Source organism: Aotus nancymaae, unplaced genomic scaffold, assembly GCF_030222135.1.
Source record: "Aotus nancymaae isolate 86718 unplaced genomic scaffold, 86718_ANA_hifiasm-v0.15.2.pri h1tg000011l, whole genome shotgun sequence".
Classification (NCBI taxonomy): domain Eukaryota; kingdom Metazoa; phylum Chordata; class Mammalia; order Primates; family Aotidae; genus Aotus; species Aotus nancymaae.
In genome coordinates this window covers 87,010,671-87,037,173 of record NW_026988422.1, presented here as the reverse complement: position 1 = coordinate 87,037,173, position 26,503 = coordinate 87,010,671, and the positions used below count along the sequence as shown (strand labels likewise).

The 26,503-nt window shown below is 41.2% G+C and overlaps 1 protein-coding gene across 4 annotated transcripts in view; it reads left to right on the top strand.

Annotated features, from left to right (window-relative positions):
• The window catches only part of PPP1R13B (protein phosphatase 1 regulatory subunit 13B), a 116,075-nt gene that overhangs the window by 22,020 nt on the left and 67,552 nt on the right, over positions 1 to 26,503 (top strand). The gene's annotated exons all lie outside the window — the stretch shown is intronic.

The window sequence follows — 26,503 nt, the reverse complement described above, 5'->3', positions numbered from 1 at the left end:
CCCACCCCATCTGTACCAAAAATACAAAAATTAGCCAGGTGTGGTGGTGGGTATGAGGCAGGAGAATCACTCCAACTCAGGAGGCTGAGGTTGCTGTGAGCCAAGACTGTGTCACTGCACTCCAGCCTGGGCAACAAGAAACTCCACCTCCAAAAAAAAAGAAAGGCTCATGCCTGTAATCCAAGCACTTTAGAGGCCAAGGCGGGCAGATCACCTGAGGTCGGGAGTTCAAGACCAGCCTGACCAACACGGTGAAACACCGTCTTTATAAACAAACAAACAAAAAAAGGCCGGGCGCGGTGGCTCAAGCCTGTAATCCCAGCGCTTTGGGAGGCCGAGGCGGGTGGATCACGAGATCAAGAGATCGAGACCATCCTGGTCAACATGGTGAAACCCCGTCTCTACTAATACAAAAAATTAGCTGGGCATGGTGGCGCATGCCTGTAATCCCAGCTACTCAAGAGGCTGAGGCAGGAGAATTGCCTGAACCCAGGAGGCGGAGGTTGCGGTGAGCCGAGATCGCGCCATTGCACTCCAGCCTGGGTAACGAGCAAAACTCCGTCTCAAAAAAAAAAAAAAAAAAAGGAAAAAAAAATTGTGACTTTTTGATCCGCATCTCTTGGGTTTGTCTGTGGATGAACCAGTATAGTTTTTCATAGGTATGATTTATATTGGGTGCCCATACATCCAGATGTGCATGGGAAGGTCTTGGTTTTACCTGTTGTCCTGTTAATGTGTCCTGTTATTTTTTTCACTCAAAAGTGGAATATTTAGTACTTAATTTTACAGTACCTCAATTGTATCCCAACTAAATGCCTTGGACTTACTTGTTTTTAACAAAATGTTGTCACTTAGCTTACGTTTTCCAGGGTCTTGTTTGTATTTATGGAACCCTCTTATGTTTTCAAATCATATTATAGATCTATTTTGTGGTCACCTCATCTTTATTTATAATTTGCACTTGATATGTTCTGTGTCAATTTTGGGGCTCTTTTGTGACTTAATTTTAGTTCATTTCTATAATTTTAAAAGTTGGCCGGACGCGGTGGCTCACACCTGTGCTCCCAGCTACTCGGGAGGCTGAGGCAGAAGAATCACTTGAACTCAGTAGGTGGAGGTTGCAGTGAGCCGAGATTGTGCCACTGCACTCCAGCTTGGTGACAGAGCAAGACTCTGTCTCAAAAAAAAAAAAAAAGTTGGGGGGAGGCTTCCCCACTTTTTCAGTGCCCATTATTATCAGGTACTGAAATTAAAAAGAGAAAGAAGAAATTAGATTTGAGAGAATATGGTATGTCATGCTTTTGCTAGACACTTTACAGACCTCATTTACTATTCAGTTAACGAGGCAAGTGAATGACTGCTGAAAAGGATGTGGCATGCAGGGATGAGAGTCAGCCTGGACGTCAGTCTTCCTTTTGTTACCAAGATGATTTATTAACCTTAACAGATTATTTCCTCCTCTGGGCTTCTGCTTCTTCCTCTGCAAAATAGGGAAAGACTGATTAGGTTCTAATCTGGCTCTGAGATTTTATGACTAATCTTTTTGATAGTTTAAATTTGAAATCTCTGTATCCCTTTTAATTGAATACTTTCAAAAGGACTAAGAAGCAATCACTTACTTGCTTATTAACTCAAATTACAAAAAAAAAAAATTATCCTTTTACCCCCGCAAACAACTTTAGTGACTATAGAAAAAAATTGAGGCAGCTACGTAGTGTTGTCTCAAGTTTGCAGCTTCAAATGTATCCCTTTCTTCTAATAGGACTAGGGCTGGGTACAGTGGTTCACACCTGTAATCCCAGCACTTTGGGAAGCTGAGGTGGGAAGATCACTTGGGACTAGAAGTTGGGAGACCAGCCTGGGTATCATAGTGAGGCTACCCTGTCTCTACAAAAATAAATAAATAAATAAATCCTGGGCAGGGTGGCATATGCCAGTCCTAGCTACTCATGAGACTGACATGGGAGGGTGGTTTGAGCCCAGGAAGTAGAAGGTGCAGTGAGCCATAATTGCATCACTGCACACCAGCTTGGGTGACAGAGTGAGACCCTGTCTCTTTAAAAAAAAAAAAAAAAAAAAAAGGACTAGTGTGAGTGTTTATTGAATGTTTGTTTAAAATATGGGTCCTTATGAGAACATCCTGAGTGCTGAGCCAATAACAACACATTAACTATTTCTGAGGAGAAAAAATGATTTTGCAGCAGTGTAGAAAGATTGTAAAAGGAAAGGTGATCTGCCAACCTTGGCCCTGTTTTCTCTCCTCTTCTGTAGCCAGAGCTTTCAACTTCATGGAATTGGGGCTTTCCCATGTTTGTTGAACACAGGAGCTGAGGCTCTTGACCTGGTGGGGTGCCGAGAAAGAAGGGGCGTTGTCCGTAATAGGATGATTCCTGCTTCTCACGCCTACCTCCCTAGGGAAGTTGCTGGGACTGAAGGCTGATTGTTGCTGGCCTTTTTCCCCTGCCCCTTCCCCCTTGTTTTTGTTTTAAGTTCTCTGTACCTGTTGGCAAGTAGAAGACTACTTAAGGCCTTGGAAGCAGTGTGCTTTAATGGAATAAGTACGGGCTTCGGAGCAGTCAGACTGGCCTTCGTGTCTGAACTCTACTACAAGTAACTGTGGGTCTGGGAGAAGTACTGAACCTTTTTTACACCTCAGGTTTCTTTTTGTAAAGTGATAATAATTGTAGCAGGTAAGTTCCTTTTGGTCACAAGTGGCAGAAACCAACTGTTGTTTTCTAACCTCTCAAAGGAGGTGATTTATTGGAAGGACACGGGTGGGGGATAGCCTAGTAACCAGATCTTCAGATGGGGCAGAAACAGGGCCAGCTCTGGGGTCCTTGGCAGCAGGTGTGGTGGGCTTTCTCTCTAAGGCATGACCTCTTTCTCACAGTCCACATCCACCCCATCAGCAGATCTTGCCAGAGCTACCTTCACAGTGTACCCAGGTTCTATTTTGCATCATCTCTAGGGTTCTCAGTCTTTCCTGGATTTGTTTTTTTCTTTGTTTGTTTGTTTGTTTTGAGATGGAGTCTTGCTTTGTCACCTAGGCTGGAGTGCAATGGCATGATCTTGGCTCACTGCAACCTCCACCTCCTAGGTTCATGTGATTCTCCTGCCTCAGCCTCCTGAATAGGAATTATAGGTGTATGCCACCATGTCTGGCTAATTTTTGTATTTTTAGTAGAGACGGGGTTTCACCATGTTGGTCTGGCTGGTCTCAAACTCCTGACCTCTTGATCCTCCCGACTCAGCTTCCCAAAGTGCTGGGATTATAGGCTTGAACCACCGCGCCTGGCCTGGATTTTTGTATTAGCCTCCTGAGCTCCCTTCCTATTTTTTTCTTTCTTTCTTTCTTTTTTGTTTGTTTTTAAAAGACAGACTTTGATTCTCTTTCATTCTTCAGGCTCTGGAGTACGTTAGCAGGATCATAGTTCACTGCAGCCTCAAACTCTTGGGCTCAAGGGATCCTACCACCTCAGCCTCCCAAGTAGCTAGGACTACAGGCCTGTGCCACCACGTCTAGGTCTTCCGGTTTCTGTACTTGTTCCCTCCTCAGTCTGTTCTCAACAGAGCAGCCACAGCGAACCTGTAAATCTTTACGGCAAAATGTGCCACTTCTTACTTAAAACCCTCCAAGGGCTTCTAATATCCTTCTGAGAAAAAGCCTAATTGGTAGCTTATCTCTCATTTTCTGCTCCTCTCCCCTTAATTTCCCTGCTTCAGTCAAGCTGGACTCCTTACTGATTCTTAGTCTCTCAAGTCATTCATTCTATCTCAGGTACTTGCACTTGTTCCCTTTGCCTGAATGTTCTTCCTTCAAGCTGACATCATGGCTCACCCTTTCTCCTCCTTCAGTGAGGCTTTTTTTCCCCCTTCCAACTTCGAATTATCCTTCAGCAGTAAGGCTTTTTCTAACCACCTATTTAAAACTAAAATTTTCCCATTCTCAGTCTCCTTTGTCTGTTTAATTTTTCTCCATACTGTATAGCACCATCTACTATACTGTATGTTTTGCCTATTTATTTAATCTCTTTCCAACTATATAGTAAGAATTCCGTAAGGGCAGAACTCTGTCCATTTTGTCAGTGCTGAATCTCCAGTGCCTGGCACATAGTAGGTGCTCAAGAAATACATATGTGATGAAGAACATTTTTCATCAAGTGTTTTTCCTTTTTTTTTTTTTTTGAGACAGAGTCTCTCACACCGTCACCAGGCGCCAGGCTGGAGTGCAGTGGCGCGACCTCGGCTCACTGCAACCTCCACCTCCCGGGTTCAAGCAATTCTCCTGCCTCAGCCTCCCGAGTAGCTGGGACTACAGGCGCGCGTCACCACGCCCAGCTAATTTTTTTTGTATTTTTAGTAGAGACGGGGTTTCACCATGTTGGCCAGGATGGTCTCGATCTCTTGATCTCGTGATCCTCCCGCCTCGGCCTCCCAAAGTGCTGGGATTACAGGCGTGAGCCACCGCGCCTGGCCTCAAGTGTTTTGCTTAGTTGAGTCAGCATGGCAAGAGGGATGGGCCATGTAAAATAAGCATGACCCCTGGGAACTTGCCCAAATGTGAATCCCAGAGAAGAGGAGAAAGAATTGTCATCTGAAGACCATCCCAGTTAATGTCTCTGAGGTTGCCATGAGGTTGAAATCATTTGGAGTATGATTGTCTAGTAGGTGCCAAGAAAATATTTATTCTTCTCCCTTTGTGAAAACAAGTAACTACCTGACAATATTAACATTCAGAAATTCAGTCATTCTCAATAATACACGTTGTTGTTTGGAAGAGCAGAAATTATGGTCATAGAAATTTGAAAACTCATATGCAGCCTATGTTTTAATTAGTTGTGTCTTCAAAAGGAGTGGTATTGAAATCCTGCAAATTGTAGATGGGTTTTATAAGGGCTCTTCTGGTATCTGAGCCGACCCAAATCTCTGAACCGAAGCCACATTCATAAAAGAATGGGAACTCATAGAGTGGGAAGGAAGGCATTAAAGTTTTCGTTTTTAGCTTCCTTTCTTTAGTAGGAAATGTTTTGCCTGGTGGTAGGCTAGGCTGTGAGTACATTCATCTTTGGGTTTTATAATGAATATCTACTAACTTGTCCTTTTATTGCACACAGTGTTTTGTTTTTCAAAGGTAGATGTATACTACATGTATAAAGTGAGTTATTTCATTATGAAAAAAAAAGTTTGACTTACCCTTCTGATAATTTTTAGATAAAGATTACTTCCTGTAGTTTCATCAAGATGAAAAACTTGAATAGTTTTTTTTCTTAATGTTCACAAACTTTAGCACTGTTTTGTTTCTGAACTATCTGAGTAGAAACTTAAGCTTTGGAGTCAGGCATACTTGGGTTAGATTGTCATGTCTGAAGCATCTCAGTCACATGACGTTGGACACTCCAGTCTGTCTGCAATGACAGGATCATCATCCTAGCACCTAGCATAGGCATGTTGAGAATTTAAAAAAGGAGAGGGGCTTGTCCTCAAACATAGCAAGCAAAAATAATAAATATTTTTATTTCTAAGAAATGGTAAAAGTCCTTTAATGTTGTCTTATACATTTCATTCTGATTTTAAGCATCTAAAATGTCAATACTAACTAAATAAAAAAAAAATTTAGCTCTGTATGTACCCTACTTTAAACAAGCAAATAGTTTTCAGAAGCATAAAACATGAACAAGGCGTTTATTGTGAAAACATATTTTAAAACCTTTAGGTTACACTTTTTCAGGTTGATAACCAAGCGTAGTCTTTTTTTTTTTTTTAGAACAAGTTTTATATGGAGATTAGTGAATTTATGTTTAGTCTTCATTTTGATAGTGATTTCTAGATCTTGGTTACAGTTGTTATGAACAATGCTATCACTGAATTTTTTCTTCACTGGAGCTCACCTAATTAGGTGAAACTTTATCCACCATGTCACTGTGCGGTAACAACGGTGGTCTGTCTTGTTTCATTAGGGCGTCTTATCGTGGCTCATGTCATCGGTGCCCGAATTTAGATTTGGGTCTGAGGGGCATCTGTCTAAGTATTTTCCCTTTGTAAATGACATAGATAATCTCCAGGCACTGGCAGTTTTGTTTTTCACACTTCTCTTTCACTTAATTTTCTGAAGATGAGAAACATTTTAAGAACAGTAACTCTGAGCATTGTAAGCAAATTCAAAGCAGCATCATGGTTTTGAAGAGGTGGCTCAAATCTGAAAGAGAAAATGGATAGAGTCATTTGTAGAAAGACAGGGGTGCTATTGGATTTGCATTTCCTTTGTAAATTGTGTTCATCAGATGAATAGTATTTGCAAAGCTGTATTGATATACATGATTATATAAAAGTGTTCTTCAGGAACATTATTTTTCTAATTATCTTTGTTGTTTTAAGCCACAGCTGCTATTGGCAAATGGAGTAATAACTGAATTTTTGGTATTTGCAGGCATTAAAAAATAAGATTTGTATAGCTATAAATGTTTATTGCCTGAGAAAAGGAAAAATATATGCAAAGAAATAATTTTTTTTTTAAGACATAGTTTCACTCTTGTTGCCAGCCTGACCAATGTAGAGAAACCCTGTCTCTACTGAAAATACAAAAGTTAGCTGGGGGTGGTAGCACACGCCTATAATCCCAGTTACTCAGGAGGCTGAGTCCAGAGAATCACTTAAACCTGGGAGGCGGAGGTTGCAGTGAGCCAAGATTGTGCCTCTGCACTCCAGCCTGGGCAAGAGAGACTATGTATCAAAAAAAAGAAAGAAAGAAAAGTTTTCAATGAGTTTTTTTTTTTTTTTTTTTTTTTTTAATGAGACGAGTCTTGCCCTGTAGCCCCGGCTGGAGTACAATGGTGCAATCTCGGCTTACTGCAACCTCTGCCTCCCAGGTTCAAGCGATTCTCCTGCCTCAGCCTCCTGAGTAGCTGGGATTATAGGCACGCACCACCAAGCCCAGCTAATTTTTTGTATCTTTAGTAGAGATGGAGTTTCACCATGTTGGCCAGGTGCTGGTCTCTAACTCCTGACCTTGTGATCCGCCTGCCTCGGCCTCCCAAAGTGCTGGGATTACAGGTGTGAGCCACCTCGTCTGGTGTGTGTGTGTGTGTGTTTTTAAAATAACAGCTTTATTGGTACATAATTCACATACAATAATATTCACCCTTTAAAAATATACAATTCAGTGGTTCTTAGTATATTCACAAGTTGTGCAACCATCACCACTATCTAATTTTATATTTTTTTCCTGAAAAGGAATCCTGTACCCATTTTTCAGTCACACTCTCTCTCTCCTTCCTCCCAGCTCCTGGTAATGACTAATCTACTTTATCTCTCTGTGGATTTGCCTGTCTTGGACATTTTATATAAGTAGAATCATGTAATATTTAATCTTTTGTATCTGGCTTCTTTCAACTTGTCATAATGTTTTTAAGATTCATCCATGTTTAGCATTCATTTCATTCCTTTTTATGGCCAAATAATACTCCAGTGTATGGATGTGCCACTTTTTGTTTAGCCATTCATCAGTTTGAGTTGTTTCTACTTTTGGGCTATTATGAGTAATACTACTATAAATATTTGTTTGCAAGTTTTTATGTAAATATACATTTTAAATTCTTTTAAAATAACTAGGATGGAATATTAGGCCATTTTCACATCGCTATAAAGAACTACACACAACTGGGTAATTTATAAAGAAAAGAGGTTTAGTTGATTCACAGTTCCACAGGCTGTACAGGAGGCATGGTTAGAGAGGCCTCAGGACACTTACAATCATAGTGCAAGGGTGAAGGGGAAGCAAGCACATCGTCACATGGCGGCAGGAGACAGCAAGGGAAGGGGAAGTGCTACACACTTTTAAACAACCTCATGGGAATTCACTATCACAAGAACAGCAAGAAGGAGATCCACCCCCATGATCTAATCACCTCCCACCAGGTCCCTCCTCTGCCACTGGGGATTACAATTCAACCTGAGATTTGCCAAACTGTATCAGATGGTTTTAACAAAAATATAGGAATATATTTTCTTAAATTGTACAAAGCAATATGTAGAAAGAGGAAGTCTTATTCTGAGAATTGTTAGTACACCTAATTTAAATTTTTGAAAGGTCAAGAAAATGTGACTAGAACATTTATATAGTTTTAGTCAAATAATCTTCACAGTTGATTAGTTATTTTTAAAAATGCCACGATTCTTCTGGTTCCCCTGTGTAATGATTAGAAGAAAAAAGTTCTCACTTTGCGTTTGATAGTTTTATCAAGGATTTATGTTTAAAACATGGTAAATTGAGAAGTTATTAAATAATGGGGGGTATGTTATAATTGAGGAGATATTTGTTAAAACTTTTTTTTTGAGACAGGGTCTCACTGTGTTGCCCAGGCTGGAGTTACTCATATGTCACTGTAATCTTTAACTCCTGGACTCAAGGGATCCTTCTACCTCAGTCTCCCAAGTAGCTCCCTGTGTTGCCCAGGCTGGTCTCAAATTCCTGGCCTCAAGCAGTCCTTCCACCTCAGCCTCCCAAAATGTTGGTATTACAGGTGTGAGCCACTGCACCTGGCCATTATTATTATTATTATTATTTTAAATAGTGATGTGGTCTCATCAAATTTCTGAGGCTCATGCCTTAACTCCTAGCCTCAAGCAATCCTTTTGCCTCAGCCTCCTAAAGTCATGGGATTACAAGTGTGAGCCACTGGGCCCAGCCCATTAAAACTTTTACTGCCTTTTCTTTTTTATTTTGAAGGATTTTAGAGTAGTAGTTTAAATCTTAAGCTTTGGAGTCACTTTGGAGTCACACAGGCCAGGGTTAAATCCTGACTCTGGCATTTATTAGTACAGCGGACTTGGAACAAATTATTAATTAATTAATGTATTTATTTTTGAGGCAGAGTCTCACTCTGTTGCTCAGACTGGAGTGCAGTGGCATGATCTCGGCTCACTGCCACCTCTGCCTCCCGGGTTCAAGTTATTCTCCTGCCTCAGCCTCCTGAGTAGCTGGCACTACAGGCACACACCACCACACCTGGCTAATTTTTGTGTGTTTAGTAGAGACCAGGGTTTCACCATGTTAGCCAGGATGGTCTCAATCTCCTGACTTCATGACCCACCCACGTTGGCCTCCCAAAGTGCTGGGATTACAGGTGTGAGGCACTGTGCCTGGCCCTGCCTAATTTTTGTATTTTCAGTAGAGACGGGGTTTCACTGTGTTGGCCAGGCTGGTCTTGGACTCCTGACCTCAGGTGATCCATCTGCCTCGGCCTCCCAAAGTGCTGGGATTACAGATGTGAGCCATCTGACCCGACTGGGACAAATTATTTAACCTCTCTGACTGTCTTTTTCCTAATCTGTAAAGTGAAGAGTAGTAACTTTATCACAAAGATGGTTTGACAATTGAGAATGTATAAAGTCCATACCATTGTGCCTAATAATAAGCACCAATAAATGATAATGGAAATGTTTTTTTCCTTAGTACAGTGATTTTTCATTTAGTTCTATGGAAGTCTTGGTAGGTTTCATGAGGCCCTCACAATAGTATCCTTCAAACTTTTCTGACCATGAACCCACAAGGTGACTCAATTCTTACATATATACTCACATGTCAGTATCTCAGGAGAAAACATGCTGTTACTCTTTTCTCACCTGCTATAAAGAACTATCTGAGACTGGGTAATTTATAAAGGAAAGAGGTTAAATTGACTCACAGTTCTGCATGGCTGGGAGACCTCAGGAAACTTACAATCATGGGAGAAGGCACCTCTTCACAGGGCGACAGAAGAGAGAATGAGTGTCAGCAGGGGAAATGCCAGACACTTATAAAACCATCAGATCTCGTGAGACTCAGATGTTATCATGAGAACAAAATGGGGGAAACCCCATGATCCAGTTACCTCCACCTGGTCCTGCCCTTGACCCAAGGGGATTACAATTCAAGATGAGCTTTTGAGTGGGGCACAGCCAAACCATATCACACCCTTTCCATGGGCAGTGTACTGTCTTATTTTTTAGAGCAGTTTTAGATATACAGAAAGATGCAGCAGAAAGTAGTGTCCCATATACCTTTTACCACCACTGTCCCCTGCTCCCTTCCCCCAGTTCCCTATTATTAACATCATACATTAGTGTGGTTCTTTCTTATAATTGATGGACCAAGATTGATTGATTGATGGATTGATTGATTCATTCGTTCATTCGTTCATTCATTCCGAGTACCAGCTTTGACTTTAATTGATACATTTTTGTTGACTAAAATTCATAGTTTACATGAGAGTTTACACTTTCTGTTGTATAGTTTTGTAGGTTTGGACAAATGTATAATGACATCTATCTTTTGTTTGTTTGTTTGTTTTTGAGGAGGAGTTTCCCTCTAGTAGTCACCCAGGCTGGAGTGCAGTGGTGCTTTTCTTTTCCGGAATCTCTGTATACAGTATACATAGCACACTCACATACTGCACCTAGCATGCAGTAGATATTATGCTGGTTTCTTTCACTTAGCAGTGTGCATTTAATACAGTTCCCTCATGTCTTTGTGGCTTAATAGCTAATTTCTTCCTTTTTTAACTGGCTTTTGGATTTGTGCATTATTTCTTTTTTTTTTTTTTTTTTTTTGAGACGGAGTTTCGCTCTTGATACCCAGGCTGGAGTGCAATGGCGCGATCTCGGCTCACCGCAACCTCCGCCTCCTGGGTTCAGGCAATTCTCCTGCCTCAGCCTCCTGAGTAGCTGGGATTACAGACACGCGCCACCGTGCCCAGCTAATTTTTTGTATTAGTAGAGACGGGGTTTCACCATGTTGACCAGGATGGTCTCGATCTCTTGACCTCGTGATCCACCCGCCTCGGCCTCCCAAAGTGCTGGGATTACAGGCTTGAGCCACCGCGCCCGGCCGCATTATTTCTTTTATATTGCTGAATAAAGTTGCAGCAGTATTATGTTCCACAGTTTGTGTATCCGTTCATCTACTGAAGGACATCTTGGTTGCTTCCAAGTTTTGGCAATTGTGAACAAAGCTGCCATAATTCATGTGCAGGTTTTTGTTGAACATGTTTTCAACTCCTTTGGGTGAAGACCAAGCAGTAGGATTGCCGGATCCCATGGTAAAATTATGCTTAGGTTTTTAAGAAGCCACCAAACGGTCTTCCAGTGCGGCTGTATCATTTTGTATTCCCAACAGCAGCTTCCTGTTGCTCCATATCCTCACCAGCATTAGGTGCTGTCAGTGCTTTGGATTTGGGCCATTCTAATAGGTGTGTAGTAGTATTTCATTGTTGTTTTATTAATAATTTGCAATTCCCTAATGACCTATGATATTGAACATTTTTTCATATGTGTATTTTGCCTTTTGTATGTCATCTTTGGTGAGGTGTCTGTTAAGATCATTGGCCCATTTTTAAAATTAGGTTGTTTTGGCCAGGTGCTATAGCTCACACCTGTAATCCCAGCACTTTGGGAGGCCGAGGGGGTGGACCATTTGAAGTTAGGAATTTGAGACCAGCCTGGCCATCATGGTGAAACCCTGTCTCTGCTAATGCTACAAAAATTAGCCAGGCCTGATGGTGGGCACCCATGCTACTCGGGAGGCTGAGGCACGAGAATCACTTGAATCCAGGAGGCAGAGGTTGCAGTGAGCTGAGCTTGTGCCACTGCACTCCACATTGGGCAACAGAGTGAAACTGTCTCAAAAACACAAACAAAAACATTAATTTGTTTAATTATTACTGAGTTTTAAGAGTTCTTTGTGTATTTAGGATACAAGTCCTTTATGTCTGTATTTATTTAGAGACAGGGTCTCACTTTGATGCCAGGCTGGAGTGCACTGGCACAATCATAGCTCACTGCAGTCTCACCCTCTTGGACTTAAGCAGTCCTCCTACCTCAGCCTCCTAAGTAGCTGGGACTACAGGCTTGCACTACCATGACTGGCTTTTTTTTTTTTTTTTTTTTTTTTTTTTTTGTAGAAATGGATTTCACTGTGTTGTCCAGGCTGTTGTCAAACTCTTGGGTTCAAGTGATCCGTCAACCTTGGCCTTCCAAAGTGCTGGGATTACAGGCACGAGCCACCTCGCCCAGCCAAGTCCTTTATCAAATATGTGTTTTGCAGATATTTTATTCAAGTCTGTGGCTTGCCTTTTCATTTTGTTAATACTGTTATATAGTGTTCTGTTGTAGTTCATTAAAAAACAAAACTGGTCCTGAGGCACTAATTGATATTACAGCCCACTAACAGGTCACAATCTGTGGTTTGAAGTTCAGTGTTTGTTCTGCTTCCATAATATTCACGTGATCAGCATTAGTAAAGCAACCATTATTTCAAGCAGTAATTTTCTTTATCTTTTTTTGAGGAGTCTTGCTCCTTTTCCCAGGCTGGAATGCAGGGGCATAATCTCAGCTCACTGCAACCTTTGCCTCCCGAGTTCAAGTTATTCTCCTGCCTCAGCCTCCTGAGTAGCTGGAATTACAGGCATGCACCGCCACACCTGGCTAATTTTTTTTATTTTTTATTTTTTATTTTTAGTAGCGATGGGGTTTCACCATATTGGTGAGGCTGGTCTCAAATTCCTGACCTCCGGTGATCCACCTGCCGTGGCCTCCCAAAGTGCTGGGATTACAGGCACGAGCCACTGCACCCAGCCTCAAGCAGTAATTTTCTTTTCGTTTCTTTTGAGATAGAGTCTTGATCTGTCACCTAGGCTGGAGTGCAGTTTCAAGATCTTGGCTCACTGCACCCTCTGCCTCCTAGGTTCAAGTGATTTTCCTGCCTCAGCCTCCTGAGTAGCTGGGACTGCAGGCGTGCGTCACCACGCTCTGGTAATTTTTGTATTTTTAGTAAAGATGGGGTTTTACCATGTCGTCCAGGCTGGTCTTGAACTCTTGACCTCGTGATTCGCCTGCCTCCGTCTCCCAAAGTGCTGGGATTACAGTCATGAGCCACCGCCCAGCCTCAAGCAGCATTTTTCAACATTGATGAACAATTGATACTGTCCTTTTTTTTTTTTTTTTTTTTTTGAGATGGAGTCTCTGTCGCCAGGCTAGAGTACAGTGGTGTGATCTCGGCTCACTGCAACCTCTGCCTCCCGGGTTCAGGTGATTCTCCTGCTTCAGCCTCCCAAGTAGCTGGGACTACAGGTGCATGCCACCACGCCCAGCTAATTTTTGTATGCTTGATAGAGAAAGGGTTTCACCATGTTGACCAGGATGGTCTCTATCTCTTGATCTTATGATCCACCCACCTCGACCTCCCAGAGTGCTAGGATTACAGGCATGAGCCACTGTGCCCAGCCAGTACTATTCTTTATTCTAGAGTACTTTTAAATATTTATTATTATTATCATTATTATTATTGAGATGGAGTCTTGCTCTGTCACCCAGGCTGGAGTGCAGTGGCACGATCTTGACTCACCACAACCTCTGCCTCTTGGGATCAAGTGATTCTCCTGACTCAGCCTTCCAAGTAGCTGGGATTACAGATGTGTGCCACCATGCCCAGCTAATTTTTGTATTTTTGGTAGAGACAGGGTTTCACCATGTTGGCCAGGCTGGTCTCAAACTCCTGACCCTGTGATCCACCCGCCTCAGCCTCCCAATTACAGGCAAGAGCCACCATGCCTGGCCTTTTTAAAATTATAGAGCTTCACTTTGTTGCCCAGGCTGAAGTCCAGTGATGTGATCATAGCTCACTGTAGCCTTGATCTCCTGGGCTCAAGTGATCCTCCCTGCCTCAGCCCCCCAAGTAGCTGGGACTACTGGCATATACTACCATGCCTGGTTAATTTTTTGTGCTTTTTGTAGAGATAGGGTTTTAACATGTTGCCCAGGCTGATCTCAAACGCCTGAGCTCAAGCAGCCTGCCCACCTCAACCTCCCAAAGTGCTGGCATATAGACATGAGCCACCACACCCGGCCTATTTTAGAGTATTCTTTAACTTTTAGTGGATAGAATAAATTTGGTCTGCCATATCACCTCTACATCCTGTAGTCATGACACATCTTGGCATTATGAAAAGCTGTATAAATGTTTCACTTCTACAAGGTTTAAGATAGGTTCCCTCAAAATGCATTATGGTTTTAAATACTGAAGGGATTATTACTAACTAAATAATGTAAATAGAACCCAGGAATACTGTATAATGTAATTTAAAATGTGGAATTATTAAAGCAAGTAAAACAGTGATTAGAACTAAACAATTGATGTGGTTATTGAGAATCTATTGTAGTGGCTATTCAGCTTTGAGTAGATGCTACTCAGATATTTAAATATATCTAGGCCAGGCATGGTGGCTCATGCCTGTAATCCCAGCACTTTGGGATGCCAAGGCAAGAGGATAATTGAGCCCAGGAGTTAGAGACAAGCCTGGGCAACATAGCAAGACCTCATCTCTACAAAAAATAAAAATAAAAAAATTGCAGTGGTGCGTTTTCTTTTAGTCCCAGCTACTTGAGAGGCTGAGGCAGAGGAGGATCACTTGAGTCTAGGAGTTCGAGACTGTAATGAGCTAGGATTGGTGCTGCTGCACTCCAACCTGGGCAGCAGAGCAAGATCCTGTCTCTAAAAAAACAAAAAATTTTAAAAAATGTGTATATATCTATCTTCACCTTTGTAAGAGGGTTAAATATGTACTTCTACAGATTTCTCATTTATTTAGAAAAAATTTTTCATTGCTCTAAAGTTAATTTTATGTTTTTTCCAAAATAATACAAGTTCTGATTATGGAAATTGAACTTAATATACTCTTACTAAACTATACCTTTATTTTCCTTGGAGTTAGTTCTTTATCCCCAAAATTTGCATCAGGGGAAGGGGTGGTGCTGAACTCACCCCGTTACCCTGCAGTGCCACCTTGTGGAAAGAAGAAAGGCTTTACCTCAAGCTTGTCCAGCCCATGGCCTGGGGGCCGCAGGAGTCCCAGGACGGCTTTGAATGCAGCCCAACACAAATTAGTAAACTTTCTTAAAACATTATGAGATTTTTTTCCTAGCTCATCAGCTGTCGTTAGTGTATTTTATGTGTGACCCAGGACAATTCTTCTAGTGTGGCCCAGGGAAGCCCAAAGATTAGACACCCTTGCTTTAGAGCAAGGGACATCCATCGTATCTCTAGGTTTGAGTGAAATCTGCCAGATACCACATGCTTACGTTCAAGGCTTCTGACTTGCACACTAACATTTTTTTTTTTTTTTTGAGATAGAGTCTCATTCTGATGCCCAGGCTGGCATGCAGTGGTATGATCTGAGGTCACTGCAACCTCTGCCTCCTGGGTTCAAGGGATTCTGCTGTCTCAGCCTCCAAGTAGCTGGGATTACAGGCATGGGCCACCACGCCCAGCTAATCTTTTTTGTATTTTTAGTAGAGATGAGGTTTAACCATGTTGGCCAGGCTGGTCTCGAACTACTGACCTTAAACAATCCGCCCACCTTGGTCTCCCAGAGTGCTGGGATTACAGGCGTAAGCCACTGTGCTCGGCCTCACACTAACATTTTTTAAAGAATATTTTTCTTCTCTTTGATGTGGACTAATTCAGTGATGAGAAGGTAAAATATTGGCTGTTTTTCTACAGAGACCTTGAAGATGAGAAAAGAGGCAAACACCTACCTGTTGTGATTCAAGAAACCTACTATAAAAAACCATTTTGTGTATAATTGGGGGAGTTAAAATTGAGTGCCTCTTATAGTGCCAGGTACTGCTTCAGGCACTACTGATACAGCAGTTAATTAACTGAAACTCTGCTCTCAAGAAGCTTATGTGTCCTAGTGACAGAGGATAAACAAATAGAGAACATAGATCAGGTGTTGGTAGAGTGCTGAGCAGAAGAAAATGAAGCGGGGTAGGAGGACAGAGTGATGGAGTAGTGCTATTTTAGATAGATGGGTTAGGAAAAGCTTCCTTGCTAAGGTGCCATTCAAGCAGAAGCCTAAAAGAAGAGTGTAATACACATGTCAGTAGCTGAGTGGCGTGGTCTAGACAGAGAATAGCAAGTGCAGAGCCCCTGAGGCAGGAGTTGGCTTGCCCTGTTGTGGGAAGGAGAAGGGATGAAGAGTGTGGTAAGCGAGAGATCAGAGTGGTATGCATGTATGTGTTGCAGGTCTTGCAGGGCCTCTTAGACAGTAGTTAGGACTTTGAAATTTATTCTCAGAGAGGAAGCCACGGGGAGGTTTTGAATGAAGTGATATATCTGAAGGGAGAGAGTGGAAACAGAGATCAATGAGGTTGCTCTTGCAGACGTCCTTTCTAAGAGGTGGTGGTGGCTCGGGCTTGAGTAGTAGCCAGAGACTAGTTGTCAGATTCTGGGTACAGTGTTGACAGTCTTGCTAATGGGTTGTTTGTGGAGTATGAGAGAGAAGGGAGTTGAGCCAACCCTTTATTTTATGCTCCTTTCTCTGTGTGGATGGCAGCGACTCCCAGGTGTGTGCTTTTCAGTCTTTGAGAGGCTGATTCAGGAAAGTGGGATGAAGCATTTAAGGTGATGGCTTAGATTTAGTTTTCCTTATAACTCTAATGTTTCTGAGATTTTAAATTGGTGAACTGAGTTGCAATCAGGGCCAGAAGGGACCTTAACGTCAATTCTCATATTGGGGTGCGTGGCCCACTGGAAAGCTAAAGGGATCTTCCTGGTGTTCCTACACCCCCACCCCAAACTAATCCTTTCTATGGCTTTTATGAGCTATTTACTCATAACCTACCAAGTGAGTAACTACAAATTACTAAAATTTGATACAGCGTTTATTACCTTATTTCTCTTCAGTTATTTTTTGTTATCCCTGAGCTCCTTTTCCACTAGAAAGTAGATAGCATGGGGAGAAATGCCAAATATAGGTGAAGGGGAGGAAGGCAGCAAATCCCACTGCCACGTGTGTACCTATGCAACAATCTTGCATGTTCTTCACATGTACCCCAAAACCTAAAAGCAATAATAAAAAAAAGTAGAAGTAGATGGTATAGGTAAGCGGGGGGATCTAATACTTAACTGAACGGGTTGGGCCAGAAAAGTCTGAGAGCCATTTTCCTGCAAATAAGTGATTCATATTATCTACTGAGTTCCTGCCCAGAAACCAAGTCCCCAAGATGGACCAGGGAGCAGCTTCCCAGCCAGTTGCAGCAGTCAGTGGTGTAGCTAAGGATAGAACTTAAGTTTCTTATTCCAGGGTTTTTTGTACCATATAAGTCAAGTTTCTTATTTCCTTTTCTAGAAGTTTTATATATCCTACTTTTAAAAACCAGCTTCATTGTGGTATAATTTATGTGCCATAAAGCTTACCTATTTTAAGTGAGCATTCAATGATCTTTAGTAAATTTACATAGTTGTACAACCATTACCACGTTCTAATTTCAGAACATTTCTGTCATCCCAAAACTAAGTTTGTGCCTATTTGCAGTCATTCCTCATTTGCATCCGCTGTCCTAAGCGACCACACATCTTTCTTTCTCTATAGATTTGACTTCCATGGGCATTTCACATAAACGAAATCATATAACATGTAGTCTTTGTGTCTGGCCTCTTTCACTTAGTATTTTCAAAGTTCGTCCATGTGGTAGCATGTGTCAATACTTTGTTACTTTTATTGCTGGATAATATTCCATTGTATGCTATTCTATATTTTATTTATCCATTAGTTAATGGACATTTTGGTTTTTTCTTTTTTTTTTTGAGACCGCATCTTGCTTTGTCACTCAAGCTGGAGTGCAGTGGTGTGATCACAGTTCATTGCAGCTTTGACCTCCTGAGCTCAAGCAATTCACCCACCTAGGCCTCCTGAGTAGCTGGGACTATAGGCATGTGCTACCACGCCTGACTACTATTTAAATTTTTTGTAGAGGCAGGGTTTTGTCATATTGTCCAGGCTGGTCTTAAACTCCTGAGTTCAAGCGATCTGCCACCGTTGGCCTCCCAAAGTGCTGAGATTACAGGCATGAGCCACCGTTCCTGGTCTTGTTTATTATTTTTGGCTATTGTGGACAGCAGCTATGAACATTTGCATGCAAGACTTTGTGTGGACGTACATTTTTATTTCTCCTTGGTAGGTACCTAGGAGTGGAATTGCTGGGCCATATGGTAAATCTGTTTAAAATTTTTTAGGCCAGGCATGGTGGCTCACGCTTGTAATCCCAGCACTTTGGGAGGCCAAGGTGGGCAGATCACCTGAGCTCATGAGTTTGAGACTAGACTGGCCAACATGGTGAAACCCCGTCTGTACTGAAAATACAAAAATTAGCTGGATATGGTGGCATGTGCCTGTAATCCCAGCTACTAGGGAGGCTGAGGCAAGAGAATTGCTTAAACCTGGGAGGTAGAGGTTGCAGTGAGCTGAGATTTGAGCCACTGCACTCCAGCCTGGGCAACAGAGTGAGACTCTGTCTCAAAAAAACAAAGGAATTAAAACTGCTGAACTGTTATGCAAAATAGCTGTACCATTTTACATTTTCACCACCAATATATGAAGGTTTCAGTTTTTTTGTTTTTGTTGTTGTTTTTGCCCTGGAAAATTAAAGCAATTAATTCAAGGGAAGGTTTCAGTTTCTCCACATCCTTGTCAATGCTTGTGCTTGTCTATCTCTTTGATTATAAGATAATCCCTTTTTAGTTTTTTTTTTTTTCCTTAGAGACCGATCTCACTCTGTCACCCAGGCTGCAGTGTAGGGTACGATCATAGCTCACTGCAGCATTGAGCTCCTGGGCTCACATGATCTTCCACCTCAGTGTCCCCACTAGGTGGGACTATAGACACATACCACCATGCCAAGCTAATTGTTTATTATTATTTTTTGAAGAGATGGGGTCTCACTATGTTGCCCAGGCTGGTCTCAAACTCCTGGGCCTAAGTGATCCTCCTGCCTCAGCCTCCCAAAGTGCTGAGATTACAGGCTTGAGCCACCACGCCCAGCTAGTTTCTGTTTTTTCATGGCTTATACATCCTTACTTTGTGTTTTGTTTTGGTTTCCTTGGACTGCCAAGAGAATAGTTAAAATAACAAGTTTATAAAAATGTTAAAATATCTGTGTGGATTACTTAAATGAATGATTATTTGATTTGTTGATTTTTAGCTCAGATGTTCCTGAAAGCAAGGTTAAGATGACCTCTTAAGTGACTTAATATGGTTGTCAGTTTTCTGCCTGCCCCCATCCTGCGTTTCTTGAGCACCACTGTGTGTCTAGGCACTGACCTGGAGAACACAAATCTTGGCCTTATGGTCTCTTCTGGGTTTTTCCAACTTTTTGAATGAAAAAAAAAAAATGATGCAAGTTAAGACACACTTAGATGATCTCAAGACCAGGTAATGAATCACAGATACTGTTCCAGTAGAGGATGTAGTCAAGAAAACTGTTGGTAATTTAAGAAAGTTGTACTCTAAATAGCCACAGTCTGTTACAGCAGGGAAGAAGAGGAGGCTCTATCTGAGATTGGGTCAAGATGCAGACAGTGGTGTCTTATCTTTCTCAGGTTAGATCAGGATGGGTAGAGAGTACTGTCAGCAGAAAGAAGCATTCATCAGGGCAGAGAAACAGTTTGAGGAAAGTCATAGGTAGTGGTCATCACAGGCTGTGTTTGTTACAGCACACAATCACAAATCTTTGTTTTCCTAACTGTAGCTAACGAAATCTTTTATTTTTAACATGTTAATCCTTGAGGAAGGATAAACATTAACTTGTTTTCTTTTTTCCTTTAGTTGTTTTCTTTAGTTTCCTTAATCCTACTGAATTTCATCTGTTTTGTACATGGTATTAAAGAAATAAAAACAACGCTACTCATTAAATTGTGTTGTGCCATCGATTGTGAGATATACTGTGATTTCAGAGATGTTATTTTTGCTTGTTTCTCATCCAGTGTTCTGAATGTTATTAAAATATAAACAAAAAGTGCATTGAGAATCAACACATTTTTGTCGGAGCTACTTTAGTTATTTTTAAGCTAAAGAAATCTTGCTAGAATAACAGCAGTCACATGGCTTTTCAGCTTCAATTTTAGGGAAATGTGTACCATCCAGGTCAATACCAGCTTAATTTCTCTAGAAAGCTTTAAAATCTGCCATTATCATAATACAATTAGCTTTGAATAATAGAGATTAGGGAAAATGAATTTTGCTAAAATTAGGAAAGACAGAGTTATTAAGGGCGATAAAATGGTGTAAGAAATTAAAATAATGTTTAGTGACTTCTGGATAAGTTATTTGGGTGTTCTTCTCTTTTAACAATAAATGTTCAGATTTACAGTGTGCCATCATGCCTCTCCCCCTCCCTCGTCACGTTGAACTTACTCATGAGCTGAAGAGTCTTGGTAATTCAGAAAGTACTGCAAAATAGTGCTGTACCATCCTTCATTCTGACAATGCGTTCATAAAGAATTCTGCTTTTCAGAGCAAATAAGCATAAGCTGTGCCTCTGTGAGTACCAAAGGGTACTACTTTACATGTGCTGTATTTGTGTGCTTCCGCCTTCTAGAGGCAATGATTGTGCAAATGTTTTGCTGGCTCAGAGTGTTGAGAGCAAACCCTGGGATGCCTTAGTAGGTAGAAGGGTTAGGGACAGGAACAAAAACAGATTCTAAAGAACTGAGTGAAACGGGGCATTCTGCTCGTTACTAGTGAACTGTAGGAATAGCATTTAAAGGAAGGTGGTAAAAAAAATTTTGTTTTTACTCATTTGAAACTTCAATTTATAAAGCATGATTTGGGAAAATAAATTATTAGATCTTTAAGAGCATAGATTATGAAGTCATATTGGAAAATACCATTACAACTGTAGAATAAATATGTATAAGTAAGAATAAAAATATATTCCAGTTGTTTCTGATGAAACTGTTAAAGCATTATCCTTGGCCTTGTTTGTGCTGGATCTAGTAATTACCTATTTTATTCCAAATTCTGTAGCTTCCAGGCTACTTATTTCAGTATACAAAAGCCCCCAATTTTTATAAATTCTTTTTTTTTTTTAATGAGACTCCATGGAGTCAGGCCAAAGACTGACTACTCAGAACTGGGCAGCCTGCCTCCCAGGCAATACATCCTACAGGACGGAGAAACTGAGGCAGAGACAGGCTGTCATCTGCAACTCCATCTGGACTCAGGGGTGACTGACAGTCCCCTTTTCACTGGTCTCCTTCCCCACCTTTTCCCAGGGACCCAAGCCTCTAGAACAGTGGTTCTGTACAGGGAGGAGCAATTTTGCCCCCACCAACGAACGTTTGGCAATTTCTGGAGACATTTTTTTTTTTTAGAAGAAAAAAAAGGAAGAAAGAAAGAAAGAAAAAAAAAGAATGAAGAAAAGGAAGAGAAAGAGGGAGAGAGAATGGGAGTATTGCTTTATTGCCCAGGCTAGAATGCAGTCTAAAAATGGGAATTGAAAACCTCTTTTATGCCAATAATTGTGCTTAACAATGGAGACAGGAAGGAATAAGGGAAGAAAATAACAAGCAGCCAACCAATATTTAATTTGAACCTATGAAATGCTATGCAATTATTGAGGAGTGATTTACTTCCAATTATGTAGTCACTTTTGGAATAGCTGTGATATGGTACTGATAAGAATGTGTGTTTTGTGTATTTGAAGTGGAGAGTTCTATAAATGTTTATTAAGTTTACTTGTTCCGGGTCTGAGTTCAAGTCCTGGATGTCCTTATTAATTTTCTATCTCATTGATCAGTCTGATATTGACAATGTGATGTTACAATCTCCCAATATTATTGTGTGGGAGGCTAGGTCTCTTTATAAATCATTAAGAACTTGTCTTACGTATCTGGATGCTCCTATATTGGGTGCGTGTATATTTAGGATCGCTAGCTCTTCTTGTTGCATTGATCCTTTTACCATTATGTAATGTCCTTCTTTGCCTCTTTTGATCTTTGTTGCTTTAAAGTCTATTTTATCAGAGGTGAGAATTGCAACTCCTGCTTTTTATCTATTTATTTATTTTTGCTCTCCATTTGGTTGGTAAATCTTCCTCCGTCCCTTTGTTTTGAGTCTTTGTGTGTCGTTGCATGTGAGATAGGTCTGGATACAGCATACCGGTGGGTTTTGGCTTTTTATCCAGTTAATAATATATATGAGTTTAATACTACCATTTGACGCTAGCTGGCTGTTTTGCCCATTAGTTGATGTAAGTTCTTCATTATGTTAATGCTGTTTACTTTTTGATATATTTTTGGAATATTTTTGGAAAGGCTGATACTGGTTGTTCCTTTATATGTGCAGTGCTTCTTTCAGAAGCTCTTGTAAAGCAGGTCTGGTGATGGTGAAATCTCTAAGTACTTGCTTGTTCGCAAAAGATTTTATTTTTCCTTCACTGTGAAGCTTAGTTTGGCTGGATATGAAATTCTGGGTTGAAAGTTCTTTTCTCTAAGGATGTTAAATATTGGCCGCCACTCTTTTCTGGCTTGTAGGGTTTCTGCTGAGAGATCTGCTGTAAGTCTGATAGGTTTCCCTTTGTGGGTAACCTGACCTTTCTCTCTGGCTGCTCTTAGTATTTTCTCCTTCATTTCAACTCTAATGAATCTGACGATTATGTGCCTTGGGGTTGGTGTTCTTGAGGAATATCTTTGTGGTGGTCTCTGTATTACCTGGAGTTGAATATTGTCCTGCCTTACTGGGTTGGGAAAGTTTTCCTGAATAATCTCCTGAAGAGTATTTTCCAACTTGGATTCATTCTCTTTGTCACATTCAGGTACACCTATCAAACGTAGATTAAGTCTTTTCACATAGTCCCATAATTCTTGGAGACTTTGCTCATTCCTTTTTACCCTTTTTTCTCTAATCTTGACTTCTCGTTTTATTTCATTAAGTTGGTCTTCGACCTCTGATATCCTTTGTTCTGCTTGATCAATTCAACTGTTAAATCTTGTGCATACTTCGCGAAGTTCTCATGTTGTGTTTTTCAGCTCCATTAATTCACTTATATTCCTCTCTAAATTGTCCATTCTCGTTAGGATTTCGTCAAACCTTTTTTCAAAGTTCTTAGTTTCTTTGCATTGGGTTAGAGCAAGTTCTTTTAATTCACAGAAGTTTCTTATCATCCACCTTCTGAAGCCTACTTCTGTTAATGGAACGCACTCGTTCTCCATCAGGCCTTGTTCCGTTGCTGATGAGGAACTGTGATCCCCTGTAGAGGGAGAAGCATTCTGATTTGGGGTATTCTCAGCCTTTTTACGCTGGTTTCTTCCCATCATTGTAAATTTATCCACCTGTCGTCTTTGTGATTACCGACTTTCAAATTAGGTCTCTGAGTGGATGTCCAACTTGTTGATTCCCAGCACCAAAATCTGAGCAATCCACTGTGCCGGCCAAAACAGCAGTGTTAAGATTGATGGTGCTTTTCTGCCCGGGAATCTCCAGTCTAGCTCCCTTCTTGAGTCCGTCCTTCAATCAGCTGAATAGGCGACTCTGTCTTCCCAGAGCTCCAGACAACATCGGCCAAAAGGGGACCCAGTCCCGCTCACTCTGCCCCAAGAACTGCTGTGCCGAGGCGCCGGCAAAACCGCCGCGCCGGCCACAAGAGTCGTGCTGGCGACCCGTGGGGCTCCTCCGCTGGGAATCTCCTGGTCCATGAGCAACAAAAATTCATCTGAAAGTGTAGCGTCCTCTCATTCTCTGGACTTTCACTGAGAGCTACAATCCCTAGCTGCTAGTGGTCAGCCATCTTGGATTTCTCCCAATTTTTATAAATTCTTATGGGTTAGTGAGCAGAGGTAACTGTTACTTAATTTTTTAAAAATTTACTGTAAAATAGAAAGGCGTTAATGGAAGAGGGATGATGCTTGTTTATTGAACAGAGTATCTTCAAGTGTGTGTGTATATATATTTTCTCAATTTTAGGGCATGGTGGGGGTTCTGTATTTTGTGTGTCATTCATGGAGTCGACCAGGTTTTAGTGTGCCTCCCACACATCAGGTCCTGACTCAGCTATAGGAAATTAAAGACTCAACAGCGAAGTGCTGGGAAGAGTGCAGAGTCTATGAGGGGAGGGAGTCATTGAGGTAATGCAGTAGAGATCTTTGTGAAGACCAGATTGCAAAGGAAGGAGCATGTCGCCTCCCTGGTGAGCAGAGGCAGTAAAGGGATGTTTTGCAGCGATGGTGGTTAGGAGCTGAGTTTTGAAGGGTGAATAGGAATTTACAGGCAAACAGGAAAGGTACTTGGGCAGAGGGACATCTGCCAGGGAGAACTCCATTGGAGCCAGTGGAGGGAGGTTTAGTGCTTGGAGAGACTTAGAACCTGGAAGGCTAGGAGTGTGTAATTTATCTTGTTTTCTCAGAGTATATTTTATAGAAATCCAAGCCTCTTGAGATTCTCTGGGGGACAAAAAGGAATATACATGATCATTACAACATTAGACTCTAAGAAGTGCTCAGATAAGAAACCTATCTCCTGCTTATCTACCAGAGAAGGTGTTTTAGGAAGAGCTGCTATTGGGCAGTGGGGAGCTCTTAAATATTTTAAGCAAGGGAATAACTTTACTTGACCTACATTTAGAAAATGAAATAGTAACAGTGAGGAGTTACAGTTGGGGGAGATTAGTGGCAAGGAAACCAGTTTAAAACTGTTATCAATTTTGGTTACATAAAATCTGATCATAGATGTAAAGATGCTTAATTTCAGAATGTAAGAATTTAGGATACTTCTAAGAAAAATCTTTTTTGAGAAAGAGTCTTGCTGTGTTGCCCAGGCTGGAGTGCAGTGGTACAATCTCGGCTCTTTGCAACCTTTGCCCTGCCAGGGTTCAGGTGATTCTCATGCCTCAGCCTCCTGAGTAGCTGGGACTACAGGCGCAGGCCACCACACCTGGCTAAGTTTTGTTTTGTTTTAGCAGAGTCGAGGTTTCGCCATGCCGGCCAGGCTGGTCTTGAATTCCTGACCTCAGGTGATCCACACACCTTGGCCTCCCAAAGTGCTGGGATTATAGACGGGAACCACTACGCCCGGCCTAAATTTTACTTTAGGTGTGTTTCTTTTTTTTTTTTTTTTTTTTTGAGATGGAGTTTCCCTCTGTCACGCAGGCTGGAGTGTAATGGTGTGATCTTGGCTCACTGCAACCTCCACCTCCCAGGTTCAAGTGATTCTCCTGCCTCAACCTCCCAAGTAGCTGGGATTACAGGAGCGTTCCACCATGCCTGGCTAATTTTGTATTTTTAGTAGAGATGGGGTTTCTCCATTTTGGTCAGGCTGGTCTTGAACTCATGAGCTCAGGTGATCTACCCACCTTGGCCTCCCAAAGTGCTGGGATTACAGGCATGAGCCACCTCGGCTGGCCAGATGTATTGTTTTTAAAGTATCTCTTTCATTGTTCCACCTAGGCAAGGGAAATAAGAATAAAATTTTCCTTCCAATATGATGTCTTAAGATGCTAGATCAAAGTGTTAGTATTTTTTTGAAATTAAAAAAAAAAGTCTGGGCACAGTGGCTCATGCCTATAATGCCAGTACTTGGGAGGTCGAGGGGGTAGGATTGCTTGAACTCAGGACTTTGAGACCAGCCTGGGCAGCATGATGATACCCTGTCTCTACAAAAAATACAAAAATTAGCTGGATATGGTGGCACATGCCTGTAGTTCCAGCTACTTGGGAGGCTGAGGCAGGAGGATCGCTTGAGCCTAGGAGGCAGAAGGTGCGGTGAGCCAAGATCTCGCTACTGCATTTCAGCCTGGATGACAAAGTGAAACCCTCTCTCAAAAAGTAAAATAAAATAAGGCCAGACAATTTTTATTTTTTCAATTACACTATAAGTATTTTTCTGTTTAAGGATAATTTATTTTTCTTTTACTGTGATATATTAGTACACTTCCCTGGCCAATTTCTTTTAAGGAATTGGATTTTTGGTCTTTTTGTTATCATTTTTTAGGAGTGCTTTATGTAGCTGGGCGCTGTGGCTCACGCCTGTAATCCTAGCACTTTGGGAGGCCGAGGTGGGTGGATCATCTGAGGTCAGGAGTTCAAAACCAGCCTGGCCATCATGGTGAAACCCCATCTTTAAAAGAAAGAAAGAAAGAAAGGAATGCTTTATGTATTGAAGAGATTAGCTATTTATTTGTAATACAAGTTGCAAATATTTTTCCCTACTTTGTCCTTTTGCTTTATGAGATTCTTTTATGAGTACTTGAATATCAGTCTTTAAAAATAGTGTCTGGTTTTTGAGTCCTAGTTAGAAACAACTTCTATACTCCGTGGCTACGAAAAGGAATTTATTCTGGACTTTTTATGGTTTTAGGATTTGTATCTAAATATTTGATCTGTTAGGAACTTATGCTAGTGTACAATGTATGGTATGAAATAATTTTTTTTCCAGTTGGTTACATTTTGCTCAAACATCACTCACTGTATAGTCTTTTTCCCTCCTTGATTTTTGAGATACCTCCCTCATCATTTGCCATTTTCTCATAGGTAATTGGGTCTATTTCTGGGACATGACTTTGCCCCATTGATCTATATATGTACTGGTGCCATGTTATTTTGAGGCTTTATAATGATCTGGTAGCGCTATTTCTTTTCTAGAAGTCTCCTCATTTGGAATTTTCTTGACTTGTCTTTTTCATCTTTCTACATGAACTT